This window comes from Canis lupus, chromosome 20 (assembly GCF_048164855.1).
Source record: "Canis lupus baileyi chromosome 20, mCanLup2.hap1, whole genome shotgun sequence".
NCBI classification, from domain to species: domain Eukaryota; kingdom Metazoa; phylum Chordata; class Mammalia; order Carnivora; family Canidae; genus Canis; species Canis lupus.
In genome coordinates this window covers 37,429,387-37,452,721 of record NC_132857.1, presented here as the reverse complement: position 1 = coordinate 37,452,721, position 23,335 = coordinate 37,429,387, and the positions used below count along the sequence as shown (strand labels likewise).

The 23,335-nt window shown below is 38.3% G+C and overlaps 1 long non-coding RNA gene across 3 annotated transcripts in view; it reads left to right on the top strand.

Annotated features, from left to right (window-relative positions):
* Positions 1 to 23,335, top strand: part of LOC140612104 (uncharacterized) — a 74,982-nt gene that overhangs the window by 51,007 nt on the left and 640 nt on the right. Inside the window, exon 6 of one of the 3 annotated variants that reach the window (XR_012013414.1) lies at positions 8,310 to 8,465. The exons of 1 other annotated variant lie outside the window; for it this stretch is intronic. This is a non-coding gene — a long non-coding RNA (uncharacterized lncRNA). Of the gene's footprint in view, positions 1 to 2,336; positions 2,790 to 8,309; positions 8,466 to 23,335 lie in introns of those variants that run through there. One more of the 3 variants, XR_012013412.1, reaches the window with a different exon arrangement.

Below are 23,335 nucleotides of genomic sequence, written 5' to 3'. Positions count from 1 at the left end.
TGGGAAAAAAATCATGTTTGTGAAACTATGCTGGCTTCTCCTTTTTTCCATTTATTTATTGTTCCTTCATAGAGATAATATTGTATGCTTGCCAATCCATTTCTTTTTTATTCCTGGGAACATAGGAAAGTTTTATTTCCTACCTTCCTTGCATCTAAGTGTGAGCCATTTAACCAGTTTTGGCTAGCGGAATGTGGGAGAAGTAATGTATTCCTTTCCCAGGCTGACCGTGACAAAAAGCCCCCCAGGTGTGAATCTTCCTCATTGCTGGCCACATGTGAGGATAGTACTGTCCCAAGGTGGAATGAGTCTATGTTCCTGAGATCTTGGAGAAATTCTACTCAACCAGGAATCTCTGCATTGGAATTAGTGTGAAGGAAAAAGTTTTACTCTACACTATTCAGATTTTTAGCATTATTGGAGATCATAGCTAACTTTTTTTCATTCTAAGTAATACCAAAAAAAAAAAAAAACAACACATTTTTTTTAAATTTGTACAGGAATGGTGATGGCCCTCAAAGGTTGAGTACTTCTGAAGAAGTGAACACATTATAAAGATGATTTCAATTACACAGTAGCTTAGGAAATACTACATTGAATCAATCATGTAATCCCTCTAAATCCAATCCTTTTTTTTTACCCTGTCTCTTTAACCTCCAAATCCAATCAGAAGTGTGGAAGGCTATTTCTGGTTAGTCTTATGCACTGGCCTAAACTGTGACTGAGAGTTGGCAGGTGCTGCAGAGGAACCACTGGTTTGAGAGCTGAGAGATGGGCCTGGCATCCCAGCTGTGCCACTGATCAGCTACAAGACCATAAATAGTTCTTTCCCTCTTTATATCATACTAAAAGCCAAGACACCTGCCATCACAAGCATTTGAACTATATGCCTGAGCTCCCCAACCCCCAAGTAATGTTTTGACATTTGAATTCTCAAATTCAGAACTCAAAACCTGGCAGCCTATCAATGTGTGAATGTGTTTTATTGGACTGCATTATGTCTTAAAAATAAGGAAATTTCACATGGAAAGCCAAGGTTCAGCATCACTGACAATACTTGCTTTCTCATAAGGCAACTAAAAATAAGCTAAGTAGCATCTGCCCCATTAGGGTGGAGTGTGTGCTTCCCATGCCACAGTCCCCACCACTTCCTAACATTATACACTGGCCTTGCTGTGTTTGCCTAGGTCACCATAGATATTGGGTTCACATCCAGGTTAGAGTGAATTTAACCTTGCTTAAACCTGCCCACACCAGGGATGTAGGAGGGAAGTGGATACTTAGACAGAGCTGACATATAAACTTGGCAGAGCCAAGGGATGCTAGGAGAGTTAAAGGCAAAAGCCAAACCAGAGATCAAGAATCAGGATCTAGGGGCACCTAGCTATTTCATTTGGTAGAATACGTGACTCTTGATCTCAGGGTTGTAAGTTCAAGCCCCATGATAGGTTAGAGATTACTTAAAAATAAAATCTTAAAAAAAAATAATCAAGGTCTGGAGCCAGGTCAGTCTAGAGAAAGATGATAAACTGAAAAAAAAAAATCATCATGGTAATTCCTAGAGGGTGTCACATAGTGCCTCTGCTACCTCCTTAATAGGTCAAGTGTCTTAAATCCTCTCCCAAGTTCTCCATCCATAGCAAAGGATGGATTGTATATCTTTCAAAGGGCTCTTTGAAGAATTAATGAAATCATCTGTGTAAAACACAGGGTCTAGCACAAAATCAGGGCTCAGTAAATGGTGGGCACCACTATCCTTATTGCAATTGATGTAAGCAATTTTTAGATGTGTAGCAATGGACTCAATTTGGGGGAGTCATTGGATAAAAGTGAGGACCTTGCCTTCATTACCCATAGCTGGGTAAGACTCAGGGAAATTTCCAAAAAGGGAACAGGAGATAAATGTTGCCAGATTCCACTTAAGCTCTTTTTTTGAGAGAGAAAGAGAGCACAAGAATGGGGGATGAGGTTGGAGGGGCAGAGGGAGAGGGAGAGAGAAAATCTTAGGCAGGTTCCATGCCCAGAGTGAAGCCTGACACAGGGCTCTATTCCACAACCCTGAGACCATGACCTGAGCCAAAATCAAGAGTCAGATGCTTAACTGACTGAGCCACCCAAGCACCTCCCACTTAAGCTCCTTCTTGACACTCATGTACAGGCAGTCACCTGTATTGCTCTCTCCCTCAAAACAGCAGACATTTGAATTCTCAAATTCAGAACTCAAAACTTGGCAAATAGAACTCAAACAGACACAACCACTCTTTGTCCTTTACATTGTATCTTTCAGACTATTCACCACTCTCCTAAGATGTTTTATCTTTCAAATTTTATTTCAGATTGTTTTCACGCATATTGTAAAATTGAGAGCAAGAAGGAAAATCATAACAAAGAGAATGTTCAAAGGAATTAATATTAATTAAGCACCCACCATGTGCCAAGCACCATGCTCGGTACTTTCCTCGCAAGAATCCTACAGATTTGATATTGGAAACTCCATTTGACTGATAATGAACCTGAGTTTGAAAGAAATTAAGTGACACTTTTTTGGTTTTATTTTCATCAGAGAACTTATGAATATATGAAATACATTTTTCTGTTTGTGGGCTTGCTTTGCTGCCTATTTGCCTTACTCTAAGGCGAGTACAACCTGAGATTGGATCCTGCTATTTTCTTCAATATTTCATGCCCAGTTCCAAAAACATTGCCTGGCAAATACACTAGGTAACAAAAATATTTCTTGAATGTGTGACTCAATTGTTTAATCAATGAGTGAGTAAATAAAAATTGCACGGAGCTAACTTTGATCCTGGCATTTCTGTGCATATGTCCACACTCGATCTGCTTTGACCGTGAAGTTAACTAATCAGAAGCTGCCCACACCACATAACTAGGCTGGATGAGACACACACACAAGTGCCATCTGCTCTTCCCATCTCCTACCACTGGTTATGCGACAAGTACCCTGTCTCCTCCATTCTTCCAGAAATGCTCCTTCTTGTAGGTTTGAAACACTAGTGACAGTAGGTGTGTTTATATTATTATATTTTTGCTGGAAATTCTTGTCCAAGAGTTATATGTGAAGTATCAAAAAGAAGATGCCTCTAATGCAGAGGCATCCTCAGTTTTGGCAAAAAACACTTCTTATGCACCTCATCATAGGGCAGAGGACACACATGGACATGGTTAGCCTACCCTGGGCAGAGTCAGCCTACCCTGGCAGAGCAGACTGACATCCCAGGCTGCTATCCACATCTAGCCATGCCTGGGAGTCTTAATAGCTTTTGTTGCCTTTATTGGAATAAAAGCTTTATCAAAGGTGCTTGCACTACCCCTGCCTCCATGTTGTGCTCAAAGAACTCCATGCATTAGAGCTAATGGTGTTAGCCCCACTGTACTGATCACAAAAAAGGGTCCGACCACCAAGGTGACTTGTCTAAGGCCACAAGAAGTTATCAGCAAAGGTGGAGCTCAGGAACTTGAATTAAGCTGGTATCTTTTTAATCCGACATGCAACATCTTGGGCTCTTCATTTATTCCACACAGATTTATGAAAACTTTATGTTCCAGGTTCTCAAGTAAGCATAAAGGTGGAGTAGCAGGCAGTTTAATGTCATGGACACAGCACAGACATTAGCATCATGGAGACCTGAGACTCAGTCCATCGGCAGAAATTAAACCCACAGCCCACACTCTTGCCGCTATCCTATAGGCCTCCTGCTTGGAAGGGCTCACAATATGAACCGTGTTATCATGGTTCCTCTGATTTTTCTTGATCTGTGAATACAGAACTTTTGGCAGCTCTGGTTTCTGCCTGAATTCAATGTGCTTTGCTTTGTTACAAATTAGGCCGGACTTCATTACGGGTGACAATGACCTACCAGAGGAAAAATGACTCCCACAATCTAGTATATTCCCGAGACTCAGTGCCAGCAATTCCCATGTTAAATTGGGCCATGGACTTCCCCCAAGTCCCTGACAGCAGGACAGATAGTCCCAGTGTGAGCTTAATTACTTCAGCAGTTATGCGAACACAATTTTGCTGAAAATCCTGTCGGTCTGTCTTCATGCCAGAGGATCATAAAATCTGCTGGAAGAGGTGCAGCCTCTTCCTTATAAATAGAGTCAGAGTTTCATTGATTGCAACAAGTTATTTACTTCAGAAGGGAAAAAAGGATGGTGAAGAATTATTAGTAATTTTTGGAACACGTACAGTTTAGGCAGCAAATTTATCTTAAAAAGACATTGGAAGCAAACATTTTTGGCTGGAGTATGAAGTGACAGGTAACAGTGGAAAGGCTTGAAAACCTGTGCTCTACCCTGGGTCTGTAAGAATAGAGTGAGTGAAGAGAAAAGTTTGTAGAGAAGCCATACGTCAAAAAATTATTCTGTGCATTATAACCTTAAAGAGGAAAAAGGACTTTTAAGGAGGGCCAGATTTTGATATTCTAGAAGCGCCTGATGGCACAGATCACCTTCCTTCACTAACCCACCTCAGTGAAGATGAAAGAGAAACAGGGGCAAGGAATCGTACTGCAGCTCCTTATTTCAGTTCCCTGGGACAGAGTATTTATGGAATCAGATGAGAGATGGAGCTAGACCTGAAGTCTCTTTTTTTGTGGACTTGAAGAAAAAAAGAATGGTTATGAGGTACATTTTCCTGGATATTATACATTTTTTAGGTCATTATTTTACTTTGCTTTCATCTAAAATTGTGATTTATCTTCAATAGCATATTTGTGGTTTGGGAACCTGGTGAAGTGTTAGAGTGAGAATAGATTTTATGGCTTGATGGAATGTCATAAATCACTAAATCTTATTTCTTTTCATTTAAAAGTAGTATTCAATTACTATTTGTTTAATAGTGAGCTGCAGGATGCAGAATTGAAAGGAATCCCAGGAGTCATCCAACCTGAATCACACATGGTCTGTGTCACAGGCTCTTCTACTAGAAATGCTCGAGCTTGGCTCCGGGCCCTTGGGCGGTCAGAGAACTCTCCCTGGTTTAACTATAAGGTCTGCTTTAAGTCAATCCTCATGGGACACCTGGGTGGCTCAGGGTTTAAGCCCCTGCCTTCAGCCCAGGGTGTGATCCTGGAGTCCTGGGATCAAGTCCCACATTGGGCTCCCTGCATGGAGCCTGCTTCTCCCCCTGCCTATGTCTCTACGTGTGTGTGTGTGTGTGTGTGTGTGTGTGTGTGTGTGTGTGATGAATAAATAAATTAAAAAATTTTTTTAAAGTCAGACCTCACTTTGACACCCATCTCTTGATCCTCACTCTCCTTTCCAAGGTAATATTTAAAAATAAAGGAGATCATATTCTCTTCATCTTTACTTCCCTTGTGGGGCATCTTACCTCCTTACAATCCTGATTACTTCCTCTGGGCTCTGTCTGATTTCTCAGCCTCTGTTTTAAAATGTCTCATCAAGAACTCAATATTCTCCAATCCACCAACGTATGTACAGAGTGGCCCAAACAATGCTTTGCACATAGCAAGTGCTGGAGTGGTTGGGTTGTACTTCGCCTGCATGTGTGTTCTAACCACCTCTGGGGAACACAGAGGGAGTATATCCTTCCTTCATCTGGAGTTTTTCTGTTAGTGCCCTGACATGTGATATCATTCCCTAATATTAGACTTGGGTTATTGGGAAAAAAAGAATTGGTGCCAAGCCATACCTCTCACATCTTTCAATCTACATGTAACATTTTACATTTCACATGAAACCCAAACTTAACTCTGAGCTATATAGCCTGGTTTCTAAATTCAGAATCTCTAGAGACTCTAATGAATGATTCTATCCCGGTTGACCTTTAAAAAAAAAAAAAAAAAGGAGCATTTTACATTTAACCCCTAAAACTATCTTGGTGTTGTCCTAACACTGCAGATAATCAGAATCTTTGAGCTGTTTTTCTTTATCTGATAACCTTCTCCTTTGGGTGAAAGATGTAGACCCAATCACCTTGTTTTTATGTTTCAATTAGGTCATGGGATAGGACTGTAAGCAGGAGAAGACTAAGAACAGAATCCTGTGTCTTACACATAAAAATTCTGCAGCTTGGTGGCACTTTATTAATCAATAAGCTTTGGAAATTTGTTCTATCTCTATATCACATTGTAATAAGTTTTTCAGGTGTCTTCTCTGTGTCTACATAGTCACCATGAGAAGGGCCATTTCATGCCTACTTGAATGTAGGCAGACACTTACTATAGAATTCCAGTCATCTGTCACCTTGTATATCACCAAATAGGTAATGAGATAACCATGTGGCTGCCTAGAAATCAACTTTTTCTTTCCTAAACACTGAAGTGCAACCTATTTATTTGTCCACTCAAGAATTTTGAAGAAGAACCATGTCAATAGAAATATTTCCAACATTTCTTGAATGTTCACCCATTGGTCGGTGCTAGCTCATGTGCTTGGCAATATTAATTAACTTAGTGCTCACATCAATCAACAAAAGATAACTATTGTCTGTCTTATAGTCAGGAAACCAAGACACAGAGGTAAGTCAGTTGCCTAAGGCCACACAACTAGAAAGTGGTAGAACCAGGATGCAAACCAGGACCAGCTGGTGCCAAAATGTATCCTCCTATCCTCTTAGTCACTCCACACAACTTTTCCTGGCTTCTTGGTGTGCTGCTACCTCTGAATACACTCACAGTTCCTGTTCTCTGCCAGTTTCCTCCTTCATTCCCATAGCTCTCTTCCAGTTCATGATTTCTCAGCAGCAACTTAAAATACACATGCAATCCTTTACTCCCTCTACCCCTAAGATTTCACAGATATCAATATGAAAACTTCATTATTAAATGTACTGGATGCTCTCATACCTTCTTCCCAATGATACACTGAGTGGCTGCTCAAGCTTTAGTGGTTTAAAGCCAAGATCCTAGGTTTGGCGCCTGCCTTTGGCCCAGAGCGTGATCCTGGAGTCCCAGGATCGAGTCCCACATCAGGCTCCCTGCATGGAGCCTGCTTATCCCTCTGCCCGTGTCTCTGCCTCCGTGGGTGTGTGTGTGTGTCTCATGAATAAATCAATAAAAATAATAAATAAATAAATAAATAAATAAATAGCAAGCCAGATCCTTAACACAAAAGCAGGAAGAAAGAATTGGACATATCTGCTTGCTTGTGCAAGAGCAATGGGGGAAAGGCAAAGGAAGAGGTAGAGAGAGAACCATAAGCAAGCTCCACACTCAGGTCAAGTGCGGGACTCGATCTCAGGACCCAGAAATCTTGACCTGAGCCAAAACTAAGAGTCCATCCCTTAACAGACTGAGCCACCCAGGTGCCCCAGCTTTTTGTCATTTTTAATATGACATCCTCCTCCTTAAGCAAGAGGTCAGTCTTTTTCTTGTCCATATTGTCTCTCTGATCAAAACTTAAATGAAGCCCTTTTTGCCATCTTATCATTTTTCTTGAACCTTGTGCTCTGGTTCTTATTATTGGGAGAGAATTTTGTTACACCCTGTACAGGTTATGATGTATTAGAGGACAGAGATCTGATGAAAATTTGAGATGACAATTTGGGGATAATTTAAAAGAAGTCTGTAGCAAGGAACCAAGGAATACTAGGAAAGTAAAGACTCTTATCAAATGAACTACGTACAAAGAGATAATTGACATCCTTGTGGGATACTTAATGATATCTTGAAGAAGCAAATTTTGGGTCACAGTGGGCAAGGGAAGTGAACATCTGTTAGTGGAAAACAATCAATATGGCTTTCTCGATGCAGGCTATGCCTGGCCCAAGTGGTAATGAAACTGTAGTAACTAGCTTCATGGAAAGATAAGTGTGGGAGAGGAGAATGTTGAAGGGAAGGCTTGGAGAGGTGTGTCTTCTTTACTCTAGCCATTTAGCCAGACATCGCCTACCATTTTGGAGTCACAGAGAGAATATGTGACTTGCAGTGGATCACACAGCTGCTTAAGGACACACTTTTAGGACTAGAATTCAGGTCTCTTGTTTCCCAGGCTGGTATACAATAGTCTGAAATCTATGTCAAAGATAACTTGTCTCTGGGCTAGATTTAGAAACCTAAAGGTCTCAAACAAACAAACAAAAGATACTGTAAAATAAAAAAGTGAAGAATAAAAAGTATAAAGCAATACAAAACCATAAAACAAGGGCAGAGAAGTCCAACAAAATCCTGAAGTTTTTGTTTGCTTATTTTTTGCTCATGACAACTATTTTGATGTTTCTTTCACAATATCAAAAACAATTTTTACAAGGTGTTTCATGCCTTCTATTTCCCTTCACACATATATTGTAATACCGGATTTTTATGTGTTTATGGACTCTGGTCTAGCCCAGCTTGAACTAACTGGTGTGTGAAGGGGAGCCATAGAGAAGAGCCAGTGCCACATGGAAGCTACCAAAGCAAATGTTCTGGTCAAGAAGACAAATGCCACATTCAACAAGCAGCATCAGATGGAATATCCTTAGGATATAATATATGGGGTATGGGTAGTAATATAATAGATTTCTGAAGATCAAGTAATAAATGGGTGCTGATGAAGCCAAGGAAAATTTATTGGAGACACAGGCTTTAAGCAGAGTTAGAAGGAAGTGACAAGACATTCCAGGCAGAACTGTAAGGGAGGAACTGGACTATAATGTCATGGGATACAGCCATTGAGTTGGAGAACAGTGGGAAGCTCGGCAAATGGAAGGGTGGGGCCAGGTTGTGGGAAAATTTGAATGTTATTTCTTTTTTTTCTCTTAAAGATGTATTTATTTATTTTGGGAGCAAGAGGGAGGGAGAGCATGCACAAGTGGGCGGAGGGGCAGAGGGAGAGAATCTTCAAGCAGACTCCACGCTAAGCTTGTCCTTGATCTCACAACCCATCAAAGCACCACATCACTTAACCGACTGTGTCACCCAGGCACCCCTGAATGTTATTTCTTCAAAAAATGTTTCTTTCATATGTAATACATGTGGTGGGCACTGGGCAATTGAAGAGCAAGGTCCATGGACTTTGTAGTTCAGAAAAAAAAGATGTTTCATTCCAAAGGAATGTCATAGTAGAATAAAGGTGATGAGAGTGCAAACACAAGTGACTGCCTGAGCGTGCCAGAGGACCATCTAGCTCAATCTGAGAGGACTGCCAGGCAAATCCATATGAAAGATGAAATGTATAAGCTGGACCTAAGGGAAATTAGGAGTTCAGTGAGGAGTAAATGAGAGTAGCATTCAGGGTAGAAGAGGGAATAGCAAGTGCAAATAGAGGCAAAAGAGAGCCACCTGGAAGATATTTTGTGTAACCCAACATAGAGGGAGAGGTGACAAGTGATGCAAAATCATGCTGGGGTGGAGGTGGCAGCAGGTCATGATGCCCTTCAACAAACACAGGCTGAGCCCTTACTATCAGGAGGTATGTGGAGCATATGGATGCATGTCTTACCATTCCTGCCCTGCAGGTGTTTACAGCATGGCAAGGTGACAGGTAAGTCACTAAATATTTACAAAGGCATATGCTAAGTACCATAAAAAAGATAGTGCACAGACAGGAGACCAACTGAGCCAATCAATTCATGGAATTTTGCCCACAGTTTATCCTCATTCCTTCAACAAATATTTATTGAGTACCTTCTCTTATGTTAGGAACTAAGGATATAAAAGCATATGAAATTTATTTCCTGTTCTTAAGGAGTTCACAATCTCCCAAGTGTGACATACAAGAAAGTTAACATTTACACTCAAGCATAGTAAGGGTCTTGGCAAAGATACTCACAGAGGACAGTGGGAGAATGTTAAATATCCCGCCTAAGGATCAGAGAAGGCTGAAGGCTGAAGGTAGAGACCAAAGATTGTTTATTAAAGGCTAGGTAAGAGACTGTTCTATGGGCAGAAGCGACCTCTCTATATATATGGGCTGGTCCATACAAACCTGCCAGTGTGATCACTCATGGATATAGTGTTGCAGTGCATATGGAAATGCTCTGTAATGTGCCTCCTAGCACAACTGCCCTGCATTATGGCTCAGCATAATTTCATTTTAATAGACCTCAAATCAGTCCTCTCTAGAGAGTGGACCGTATATTCAGACGGTTTCCCTGGCCATGATTTCACCACTTGCTTTCATGTTTTAATCACATCTTCTAATAAAACATGAGCCTTTTAAAGGCAGTCATTCTTTCAGGGATCAAAGTCACCTAGGAGAGTTTGGTTGCCTGCCAATTTGAAGTCTGGCTCTGATTTGCTAGGCAAAGAAAGATTGTCCCTAAGATAAATATTTGGAATTCGAGAGACATGGCCAGACTGCAATATTATTAAGTTATGGGGGATTACATTTGGAGTTTCAGCTCATAAGTATATCTATCCTCTTAATTTATTTGGTTAAATAAAAGATACATGAGAAAACAATGAGGCTTAAAAGCACAATATTAGTAGCAAATCTCAGGATAAACTTGTACTGAACAAATATTAAGTCAGAAAAAAAAAGAAAAATCTAAATTTATAGTCAGAACTTTTGTTCTAACTTTTACTGTCCTAATTAAAGACATCTGCCTTACAGAGGAAATTAGAAAGTGATTTTAGGGTACCTGGGTAGCTTCATTGGTTACATGGTTAGGAGGCTGCCTTTGGTTCAGGTCATGATCCCAGGGTCCTGGGATCAGCAAGAAGCCTGCTTCTCCCTCCCTCTCTCTCTTCCCCTCTCAAATAATAAATAAAATCTTTAAAAAGTGATTTTAAAAAGTTATTTTAGCATAGCTTTCTTGCTTTTAGTCTTGGCCCAGAAAAAAAAAAAAAAAGAAAGACGAATTCTACTGTTGTAAGAAATTTTCTATACTTATAGGAGGACCACTAACCTAAGATTCAGGAAACTTGAAATTCTAACCAAGAAGCTCAGCTCTATCTGTCCTTGGATTACTCTCTCTTTGAAAGGAGATACATAATAGGAGCACTAATAGAAAGACCAACTTTCTGAACCTCTGCAATTTGAGATTGTTATATTAATCCAGGGTAGGTTGACAGGTAGAGCTTGGAACCAAAATAGAAGTCATTGCTAGAGGCTGCTGAAGCTTGTCCTAAGGAGGAGGGTGTGGTCTCCTGGCCCAGAGGTAGAGTAGGATGATTAATTAATGGAGACAGACCATGGACCAAGCCAGATTTCTTCCTTCTCACTGTAAGAGAGAAGGAAGGGTGAGGACAGAAGTAGAACATTTAGGATGTTATATTTGAAGACCATTCAGTTCCAAAGAGCATATCCATACAAAATACAGTGGTCAGATGTCCTGGAGGTTGAAGGATTTTTGTGAGTTAGATGGAGCCATTAGGAATAATTGAGTTGATACACTTTTCGGTTTTACATACTGACCTCTCAGAATAAACATCACTATTTTACACACAAAGAAAAGACTCTATCAAATGTGATGGTACATGTCAAACTACCTTAAAAGTTCTGAAATGAAGAATTCAAGATAAGATAATATCACTCACATCTAAAGAGCCATTTGCCTAATTTCCCAAATACGCTGGAATTCATCATGAGCATTTGACAACTCTTATGCCTAGTAGGTCTCTCAACACAGTGAATGGTACAATATTTATACAGTTACTGGGTACATCTTAGTTTTATTTTATATCTGGGAAATTTTAGCTGAAGATGAGTAAACTTGAACTTTGAATTTGAACATTGTTCAGATGCTGTATATCCTCATAACTCTTAGCCTGATCAATTAACATTTAAAACTATATTACTCAAAGGTCATCTAAACTATCACTCCACACTCATTTAAGACAGCTGTTATTTTTTAAATTTAAATAACAAGCACTGATTGAATCACTACATTGTACACCTGAAACTAATATTACACTATATGTTAACTGATATTTTAAAAATAATAAATAACAAGTATCAATGAGGATGAGAAATTGGAACCTTTAGACATCACAAGTAAAAAATGTATAAGGATACAGCAGCTAGGAAAATCAGTTTGGCAGTTTCTCAAAAAGATAAACATAGAGTCACCATATGATCCAGAAATTCCACTCTTGGATATACAACCCCCCCAAAAATTTGAAACTAGGGACTTGTATTACAATGTTACTAGCAGCATTAGTCACAATAGCCAAAATGTGGAAACTACCCAAAATATCCAATGATAGATAAGTGGCTAAACAAAATCTGGTAAACATATACAATGCAATATTGTTTAATCTTAAAAAGGAGTGAAATTCTGATACATGCTACAATATGGATGAACCTTGAAAACCTTATGCTAAGAGAAATAAATACTTTGTCCTAACTCATATGAGGCACCTAGAATGGGTAAATTCACAGAGATAGAAGGTAGAAGAATGATTACCAGGGACTAGAGGGAAGACTAGTGAGAGTTATTGTTTAACGGGTACAGAGTTCTATATTTGAGATGATGAAAAATTATGGAGGTGGATAGTGGTGAAGGTTACACAACAACATGAATGTGCTTAATGCCACAAAATTATACATTCGAAAATGGTTAAAATGTTAAGTTTTACATTAGGTAATTTTACCATATTAAAATAAGACAAAGCTAGCCAACCACTATAATATCAAAAAGTCATCTTGAATTAATATTATGATATAGTAATGAAAAATAAGGAGATTGAACCAATTATCAAAAACCTCCCAACAAGCAAAAGTCCAGGACCATCAGATGGCTTTACTGATAAATGCTACCAAACATTCAAAGAAGTATTAATACCAATCCTTCTCAAACTCTTCCAAAAAATAGAAGAGGAGAGAACTCTTCCAAGCTCAATTTATGAGGCCAGCATTACTCTCAGACCAAAACTAGACAAAGATGCCACAAGAAAAGAAAATTACAGGCCAGTATCTCTGATGAACATGGATGTAAAGATCCTCAACAAAATATTTGTAAATTGAATGCAAAAATGCATTCCAAAAGTCATACTCCATGATCAAATGGAATTTATTCCAGAGATGCAAGGATAGTTCAAAATCAGCAAATGAGGCAATGTGATACATTGCATTAACAAAATGAAGGATAAAAATTATATGATCATCTCAATAGATACAGAAAAAACACTTGACAAAATTCAACATCCATTTATAATAAAAACTCAAAATAATGGGCACCTGGATGGCTCAGTTGGGTAAGCATCCAGCTCTTGGTTTTTGGCTCCGGTTGTGATCTCAGGGTCACTAGATTGAGCCCTGCATTGGGTTCTGAGTTTGGTGTGGAGTCTGCTTGAGATTCTCTCTCCTTCTGCACCTGTCCCTCTCCTCAAATAAATAAATAAACCTTAAAAAATGGGTAGAGCAAAGAAAAAGGAAGGAAGGAAGGAAGGAAGGAAGGAAGGAAGGAAGGAAGGAAGGAAGGAAGGAAAATCCAATTTAAAAATTGGCAGAAGTCTAAACACATTTTTTCCAAAGAAGACGTACAGCTGGCCAATAGGACATGAAGAAATCCTCAACATCACTAATCCTCAGGGAAATACAAATCAAAACCACAGTCAGTTCTCGTCTCACACCCAGGACCAAAATGATAAAAATAACAAGTGTTGGGGAGGATGTGGAGCAAAGGAACACTTATGCACTGTTAGTGGGAATGTTAATTGGTGTAGCCACTATGGAAAACAGTATGGAGGGCCCTCAAAAAGTAAAAATAGAACTACCATGTGATCCAGCAATTCCACTTTTGGTTATTTTTTTGAAAACTCTAAAACACTAACTTGAAGAGATACATGCCCCTCCATGCTTATTGCAGCGTTATTTACAATAGCCAAGATATGGTGACAATCTAAGTGTACACTGATGGATGAATGGATTAAAAAAATTATGTGATACACATACACACACACACACACAGGCACACACAGGAAATATTATTTGGCCATATAAAAGGAATAAAATCTTGCTATTTGTGAGACAATAGATGGACTGCAAAGGTATTATGCTAAGGTAAAATAAGACAGAGAATGACAAACACTATATAATCTCTTTTATATGTGCCATCTAAATAATAATTATTTTTTAAAAAACGAGCTCATAGGTACAGAGAACAGATTGGTAGTTTCCAGAGGTGGGGGTTTGGGAGTGGGAGAAATGAGTGAAGGAGTACAAAATTTATTAAAAACTCTTTTAAAGAGTGAGTAAGGGCTTTTATTATTGATAACCTATATGATCCAAGACTATACTGGGTCAACAAGATATGGGTATCCTAGCAGTGATCTCTCTTGGTAATCTATGATGTGCATCATCATATTCATGACTCTGCAAATAGAAATGTGTAGTCCAAAATTGCATATCAGTGTCCTGTAATATAATAACTTTAACTTTATATTTTCAAAGTTTCTTTGACTACAAAGCCTTATTTTTGTATATCACCTAGTAATATCCTGTAAAACTAGCATCGTCTACGTTATCCTGTAAAACTAGCATCGTCTAGCATCATGAGGTTAGACTGTAGGACATACATGTGTTAGACCAACAGTTCTTAAACAATTTTTGCAAAGGACCCTACATGCTTAAAACTTTACAATAACAAAGAAACTAACCCACCCCTATAATAACAATAACAACAAAAGTCGTCTTGAACTAACACAAAAATACCACAGTTAAAGCTTCTGCAACAATCTGGCAAATAAGTCATGAAATAAAATCTTTAAGAAAAATTTTCTCAGCACTTTCTCACTGAGTTTTCTGCTTTCTTTCTCCACAGTAAACATACTGATTTTTATCTATGACTAAAATCTGGATGAACTGACAGCATATGGATAAAATTGCTTACAGTAGAAGGGTGCCTGGGTAGCTCAGTTGGTTGAGCATCCAACTCTTCATTTCCACTCAGATCATGCTTTCAAGGTTGTGAGATGGAACCCTGCATCAGGCTCCATGCTGGGCATGGGGTCTGCTTAAAATAAAATTCTTTCTCTCCCTCTCTCTCTCTCTCTGCCGCCCCCACTCACACTCTCTCTTTGTCTTAAAAATAAAAAAATTGCTTCCAGTAGGGTAAGGAACAATGAATCTAGTAAAAGAAATGCAACACCCAATAGTTTGGGATCATTTAGAGTAAGGGCAAGCAGATCTGCACTTACCTCAAGAGTTCTTGCATTGTAATTCTGTGGAGTATGAAAGTGAAAATTTGTCAAAGTTGACCTTGAACTAGCAAGAACATGCACAAGCATTGCAGTGCTTATGTATCTTCAGTACTTAAAGAATGCTAGAGTGCTATGTAGTTAATAAGCGTCCCATCCAAGAAAGGAATGGCAATTTTTAAAAAAGTTTAGTATAAAAAGATGTTAGTTAACTTTTTTAGAAACATGGCTTATTGGGGGTGAAGCCCCACTCTCTGATGATGTGAAATAAAGGACGTTAGTGTACACTAAGTAATGAGCAAATAGAGGTTGGCAAATTTTCAGAGAAGTTTGAGGTGAAGAACAAAAGTAATTTTAATCAACATCACTCTGTACACTATCCAATATTTTATTCATAGACTTAAAAATATTTGGCAGCTGATTTTGATTTAAATTGAGGTGATTTAAACCTCTACTCAAGAAGAACCACAGTAAACAAATTTCTTCCTCAGAAAAGTACATTTTTGTTGTTTGACATACCCTTAATATATATTCTTCACAACTCAGATGGAATAAAGAAGTCATTACTAGATACACAGAGTACACATTTTAAAATGGTGATTTTCTGATGTTTTTGAAGTATCATTCAAAAAATTGAAAGAATGACTTTGCTGTTTTATTTATTAAATATAACTCAGGCAGATATTAGCAAAGCACTTAGAAGATGAACCTTCAATTCAACTAGTTAGGTAATAATATTTGCTAATATTACCAAAAAAACACACTTACTTGGATTGACCAAAGAAAGTGGGAAGCACTCACAGACTGGCTAGGATTCCTTTTTTTTTTTTTTTTTTTTTTAAGATTTTATTTATTCATTTGAGAGGGAGAGGGAGAAGCAGACTCCCCGGTGAGCAGAGAACCAGACATGAGGCTCTATCCCAGAACTCTGAGATCCTGGCTAGCATTCTTAAGTAACAATAATATAATTAGTGATAATGTTTTCAAAATCAGCTTACATTTTATTGCATTTTCCAATAAATATGATCACACATTGCTTAGTACATGCTGCAAGCTTCTTTGGCTATATAACTCTCATAAAAATTTGTAAGGAATATTAGTCAGGGTTCTCCAGAGAAATAGAACCAATAAGATGTATAGAGAGAGAAAGAAAAAAATATTTATTATGCAGAATTGGCTCACACAATTTTGGAGGCTGAGAAATACTAAGATCTACAGACACAAAGCTGAGAGTCAGGAGAGCCAATGATGTATTATATCCTAATCAGAACTCTTTGGAGTTGTTTTCTAGTTATACTTCCTAGGTTATGTATATACGTGTGTGTGTTTGTGGTCTCTGTGTGTGCGTGTTCACTTTCTCAACCCCATGATTCTTACTCCTGCATTCTTGATTTATTTGTAGGGACCTTAATTTAAGCACAGCAAGTTTCAATAAGCCCTTCTTGTCCACTCTTCTCTGAGCCAATTTGTCCAATTAAGGGATATACTGAGTCCCACCAAATCATCTTAGTCCAATCATGCTCTCCATTTGATCCTTGTTGTAAGGCTGTGTTTAGCCAATTGTTTTTCAAAAGCTTTTTAGGTTTTATGCTTCAGCTCTTCTGGATGAAGAAGCAACTACTTCTTCCAATGCTACAAATCCTTGAATTTCACAACTCTTTCTATTCCCTTTCATTTCTTTTCTCAAACGACTTGATGTTTTTAGAGCTTCTTTCATGTGATAGCTTGGTACTAGTATTTGTCTTCTGACTTCTTCCAGTTACTGCAGGTAATATTTTTACCAAATGATTGCTACTGAGTAAGATAGAAAACGAGTCCTCTAGCTTTTGATAGACGTTTACTTACCACTTGCCAAATGACCAGGGGAAATGCAACGGATATTCAGTTATGATTGCTGTTAATTTTGGATTTTTGATGTTGTAATGTAGAACTCACTACTAGGCAGCAATCTCTATCTATGGCAGTCAGGCATAGCCTGGCATATGCTATTGCAACAAACAACCTCCATAATTTTAGAAACTTCTAACAGTATATGGCTATTTCCTATTGATGCTGCATGTTTGCTATGAGTTGGCTATGGACTCTGATCCATGTTTCTCACTCCTTGACCCAGACTAATGAAGCAACCACCATCTCAAATGCTGTCACTTACCATGACACACAGAAAACAAGAACGTGTCAAATTGTGCACTGGCTCTCACCTTTGTTGTGTTTAATTGGCCAAAGCAACTTGCACAGATATAAATAAATACAAGGGAGTGAAGAAGAGCAATCTAATTATGTGTCAGAGGAGGTGAGTTAGATGTGTTTGGTTAATAGTAGTATTAACGGGATCCCTGGGTGGCGCAGCGGTTTAGTGCCTGCCTTTGGCCCAGGGCGCGATGCTGGAGACCCAGGATGGAATCCCACGTCGGGCTCCCGGTGCATGGAGCCTGTGTCTCTGCCTCTCTCTCTCTCTTTCTCTCTCTGTGTTACTATCATAAATAAATTTTTTTTAAAAAAGTAGTAGTATTGACTACCACACCCTTCCTAAGTGCATACATAACATGAGTTTTCCAAATAAAATTAGGTTTTAGTTTGGATGTACTTGGAAAGTTTTTAGTTTGTAATCCTTTGTCTAGACACAGTTGCATTTTTATAGATAGGATAACTGAAACTCTGACAATTTCTACAAAGAAACTCAGGAACTGAGTTTCAGGATGGAATCCTCACTATATTGCACAGGGCAATGTGTTAATGTAAATAGAACCCAGACTCTGTTTCAGTATGAACTAGATTCAAGTCTCAATCACACAACTATGTTTCTGAGCTTATGTGACTAAATTAGTTTACCTCTCCAAACTTCATACTCTTCATTCACCAAAGAAATATGTTAGAGCTTATTTTCCTATATGAGCTGTTGTATAGATACAGTTTAAAATATTATTGAAGGTACTTCAGCAATTCTATTTGTTATATTGACATTTATTTCTGGAGTGTGTAACAAGTCATTCAGTCATTCCATTGCTAGACTGAAGCTTATTGCCGAAGTGTGTCCTTTCGATATAGACAAGTCTTGTCTTGTGAGTTGAGCTTACACATCCAAGGACTCCTGAGGAAAAGGCAATTGCTCTTATCATGTGTGTGTTTCAAAAGTCTCACTCTTTAGGAAGTAACAGATTGTCTGATGAGAAGAGAGACTCAATTAGGCAGCCAACCAACAAAGCAGAGGTTTTTTATGATCAACAGTAAAGGCTCTGTGTGAAGTCAAATGTTTGTTTGAGAAAAGAAATCAGAGAACAGGATGCCAGTTAGAGCCAAAGTCCTTTATTGTAGCCAAGCTCAAAGATCTCTGAAAACAGATTCTCAAAGGACCATCCTTCAGTTTGACTGAAGAGTGAGCGGACCATGCTAATTCCCAAAGGAGCTTACTGAATTCATGGAATTTGATGGGTGGGAATCAAATAAAATGATGCTGGGCTTCATTCTGTTTCCTCTTGGAAAATCTATCTAAACTTTTTTTCTATAAGATTGTACTTATTTATTTATTCATGAGATACAGAAAGAGAGAGATTGAGAGAGAGGCAGAGACATAGGCAGAGGGAGAAGGAGGCTCCCTCGGGGGAGCCTGATGTGGGACTCCATCCCAGTATGCTGGGGTCACAACCTGAACCAAAGGCAGATGCTCAACCACTGAGCCACCCAGGTACTCCCCATCTAAATGGTTTTTAAGGGTTAAGACTAAAATACTTTCTTCTGAATGAACAGATGTTTCAGTCCTAAGGCAGTGGTTCTCAAGTTTTGAGTCCATGAGGACCACTTACAATTCTAAGATCCAGTCCCCAGATTTCAAGTTTTTGATTTCATGGTTTCAGGATCAGATGTAAGAAGCTATATGCAGGTAGACTGAGAGTTGAGAGGTTCTGGATCAGTGTCTCCCTATCAGTGCTGCAAATTAGAATCACTTGCCAAGTTTTTTTTTTTAATTTTTATTTTTTTTAATTTTTATTTTATTTATGGTAGAGAGAGAGAGAGAGAGAGAGAGGCAGAGACACAGGCAGAGGGAGAAGCAGGCTCCATGCACCGGGAGCCTGACGTGGGATTCGATCCTGGGTCTCCAGGATCACGCCCTGGGCTAAAGGCAGGCGCCAAACCACTGCGCCACCCAGGGATCCCCTAAGTTTTTAAATAGAACTGTACATGGGCTCCACTCCAGAACAAATATTTGAGAATCTCTGAGGGTGGCTGCCTAGGCACAGTTATTTTTTTTAAACATCCAAGGGATTCTAATGTGTAACCAGGGTTGAGAATCTCTGTAGCCTAAAGATATCTCTTCAAGTTAAAGAATGTGATGTCAGTGTCCTGAGAGGTATTTGACAGTCTAGGTTTCTCTCTTGTTAGTATCACAGGACATGAAAGTCAAAGGTAACCAATAGGACTACAGTTTTTACCTCTGAATGTCTGCATTGTCCTAACAGGATAAGCAAGCCAAGAAAGGAAATTTCCAGTCTAGACTCTGAGGAAAAAGGGGTGGATAGCCAACACCATTCCCAGTCCAATCCATGCAGATCTTACCACTATCTCAAAACTAACACTAACACATCCCTAACCCCTCCTTCTACCTCTCACATATGCCCTCCTGGGTCTCCAAACATATCTTTCTGTGTGCAACCTCCTGCCATCACCAGGGCCCTGCAAACTCATCCTTATCTACCTTCTACAGATCATATCTCTCCCAACCAATTCTTGCACCAACTCTCTGTAAAGCCTTTTTCATTGTAAATTAAACTTTATTTTTTTCATGTATTGTTTTTGTTGTAGCAGGACCCACTCATTTTTCCAATTTTTTTAAATTAAGAATCTAAACATTTTTTAATTGTTTTTAAACTACAGCTAATAAAAAAAGAATGAGATCTCTTTCCATTTGTGACAACATGAGTGGACCTAAAGGGTATGATGCTAAGTCGAATAAGTCAAAGACACATACCTTATGATTTCACTCATATGTGGATTTAAAGAAACAAAACAAATGAACAAGCAAAGAAAAAAATACAAACAAAAAAGTAGATTCTTAAATATGGAGAACAAACTGGTGGTTGCTAGAGCGGATGGGGTAGAAGGATGATAAAATAGATAAAGGGGGAATTAAGAGTATATTTATCTTGATGAGCACTGAGAAATGTATAGAATTGTTGAATCATTATATTATATACCTGAAACTAATGCTAATGTTAATTATACTTTAAAAATCAATCAATCAATCAGCCAGTCAATCCTCCTGAGATCCCCTGTCTTTCTATAAATGTTTTGCCACCATCTCATCCACACGGTGTTTTGAATTTTCCCTAGGCACCCATTTTCCTTAAAAAAAAAAAGCATCTCCAAAGGAGACCACTACTCTATCCTCATCCAATGCATACGCTTATTGCTCTTCTCTGAATTTTTCAGATAATTACTACAGAGCTCAAATCTCTCCATGAACTTTACTGGTTAAAATTCCACACTAGGGATCCCTGGGTGGCGCAGCAGTTTAGCGCCTGCCTTTGGCCCAGGGCGTGATCCTGGAGACCCGGGATCGAATCCCACGTCGGCCCCCGGCGCATGGAGCCTGCTTCTCCCTCTGCCTGTGTCTCTGCCTCTCTCTCTCTCTCTCTCTCTCTCTCTCTCTCTCTGTGACTATCATAAATAAATAAAAATTTAAAAATAAATAAATTCCACACTAGCTGGTTTTATATCTGTTCCCATCTCTTCAACATTGTATTCTGCTGATCTTCTCTTCCCCCAAATTTTATTTTCTAACTTGCATACATTGAGCTTCTTTAAAGACACTGTAAAGAGGCAAACAGAATTCTTATTCTTATGATAGGTAAGGAAACAGAGGATTAGTGAGTTGTGATTTGTCAAGTTAATGAGACAACGAGATAAATCAGTGGAATGTGAACTCATCTATTTGGTTAAAAACACAAGCTCTTGATATCAGTTTATTTTAAAATTATTTATTTATCATTAAATATTTCAGAAACACACAGAGGGATAGCATATAATATAATGAAGATCTCAGTACTGGCCACTTTGTTTAAGAAATAGAATCTTAAAAGTACAGTTGGGAGCCCTATAGGTACCAATCCGCATCTCTCACTCATCTTCCATTCCCGAAGTTAACTGCAGATGGCGCTGGAGCCAGGACTGCCCTCCAGACTTGTCTCCAGGTGAGGTAAGGGCCTTTGTACCGCGGCACTGACCAGTCATCGGATATGGGCTGACACCAGAATGAGGGTACATAACCTTAGGTGAAGCATCAACTTAGCTGTGGGTTGTCAAAAGCTAACATTCCTGATAGCTGGGAAAATAGTGTTAGTCTTGAATGGGGGATCTGAGAGATAAATGGCAGCATCTGATACAGATATTGATAGAAGTATTTGCTACGTGGTTGACTTGAGTTTGCACCTATGTTCATGAAATAATTTGAGCTTCATGTTATTAGTTTTGTTGGTACAGTTTCTTGAAGTTCTTAATATGTCATTTTCTAGATCTGCCATCCTGCTTAAGAAACTTTATCAGTGGGATGGAGTCCCGCATCAGGCTCCCCGGGAAGCCTGCTTCTCCCTCCGCCTGTGTCTCTGGCTCTCTTTCCGTGTCTCTCATGAATAAATAAATAAAATCTTAAAAAAAAAAAACTATCAAATACATTGTGTTATTTTTTTCCCCTATAATCTGATATTATTTCTTCCTTGAATGTTTGGAAGAATTTACTGGTAAAACTGTCTTAATTGGTATATTTAACCTTTTTAACATGATAGGTATTTAATTCTGGATATAGCTATAATTTAAAAAAAAGTAACTACGTTTGTGCACCTGCGTGGCTCAGTCAGTCGAGTAACCGACTCTTGGTTTCAGTTCAGGTCATGATCTCAGGGTGGTGAAATCGAGCCTCATGTCAGGCCCCACACTCAATACGGAGTCAGTTTGGGATTCTTTCCCGCTTACTCTCTGTCCCACTCTGCTCCTCCCCCTGCTCATGCTCTCACTGTCTCTCAAAAAAGAAACAAATGAAAATTTTTAAAAATGGTAACTACACTTTTCTTCTTGAATCAGTTTTGAAGAATTTTTTGGAAACTATCCAGTATACATTTTCATATATTGGGATAAATTGTTCATTAATATCCTCTAATCTCTTTGAATCACAACTCTACCTATACTTATGTCTTTCTTTCATTACTATTATTATAAACATATGCTTTCTTAAAGCTCATTTAATTTTTGATCCAGTTTGTCACAAAGATACTTATTTTATTAGTGATTTGGGGAAATTAACTTTTAACATTTTGATATTAATTTCTCTTCTAATTTGTTAATTTCTCCTCATTTTTGTATTACATTTTTTTCTACAGTATTTGTATTTTTTTTTTGTTCTTTTATTATAAAACTCCTTTTTTAGGATGATTTTCCAATTAAATTTCAATCTTTCTTTTTTCCTAAGTAATGAGATGTCATTTAACACAAAGACATATGTCCATATGTTCTCCCTAAAAACTGCATCTATACACATCAGTCTTGTAAGGTATTGTTTTCATTATTTTCTAGTTTCTATTATGAATTTTTCTTTGAGTAATGGGTTATTTAGGTGTGTGTGCTTTTAAAGTTTTAGGTCTTTTTTAAGTTATAGTTTAGTTTTTGATATCAGATTGAATTTTATTTTAGCTAGCAAATGCAGTCTGTAGAAAGCCAGGAATTAATTTTTTGACAGTTTAAGTCTTCATAAGGTAAATTGCATACATATTTAATGAGCACATAAGAGAAAGGAATATTCTCTAATTGTTCTGTATCAAGTTTTGCACCCATTACTTTAAGTCTGTAGACTGGGTGATCCAAACTTTTGTGTCATTGATATTGTTTTGTTCATCTGATCTAACCTTTCTTGGAGAAACGTATTATAAGCTCCTAACAGAGAGCACCTGGGTGGCTCAATCAGTTGGGCATCCTTCTCTTGATTTTGGCTCAGGTTGTGATCTCAGGGTCATGAGACAGAACCCCATGTCAGGTTCCACAATGGGCATGGAACCTGCTTAGGATTCTCTCTCTCCCTTTCCGATGCCCTCTCCTCCATTCTCAATCTCTCTCTCTCTAAGAAATAATAATAATAATAATAATAAATAAAAGCTCCTAACAGGATGATCAATTTTTCATATTTTCATAATTTATCATACAGTGTTTTGTTGCTATGGTATTAAAGTTTTGAATTGTGTATCTTCTTGAATTGAAACTCATAATTGTGTAGTAACTGTTTCATCCTTAATAACTTTTTTCCC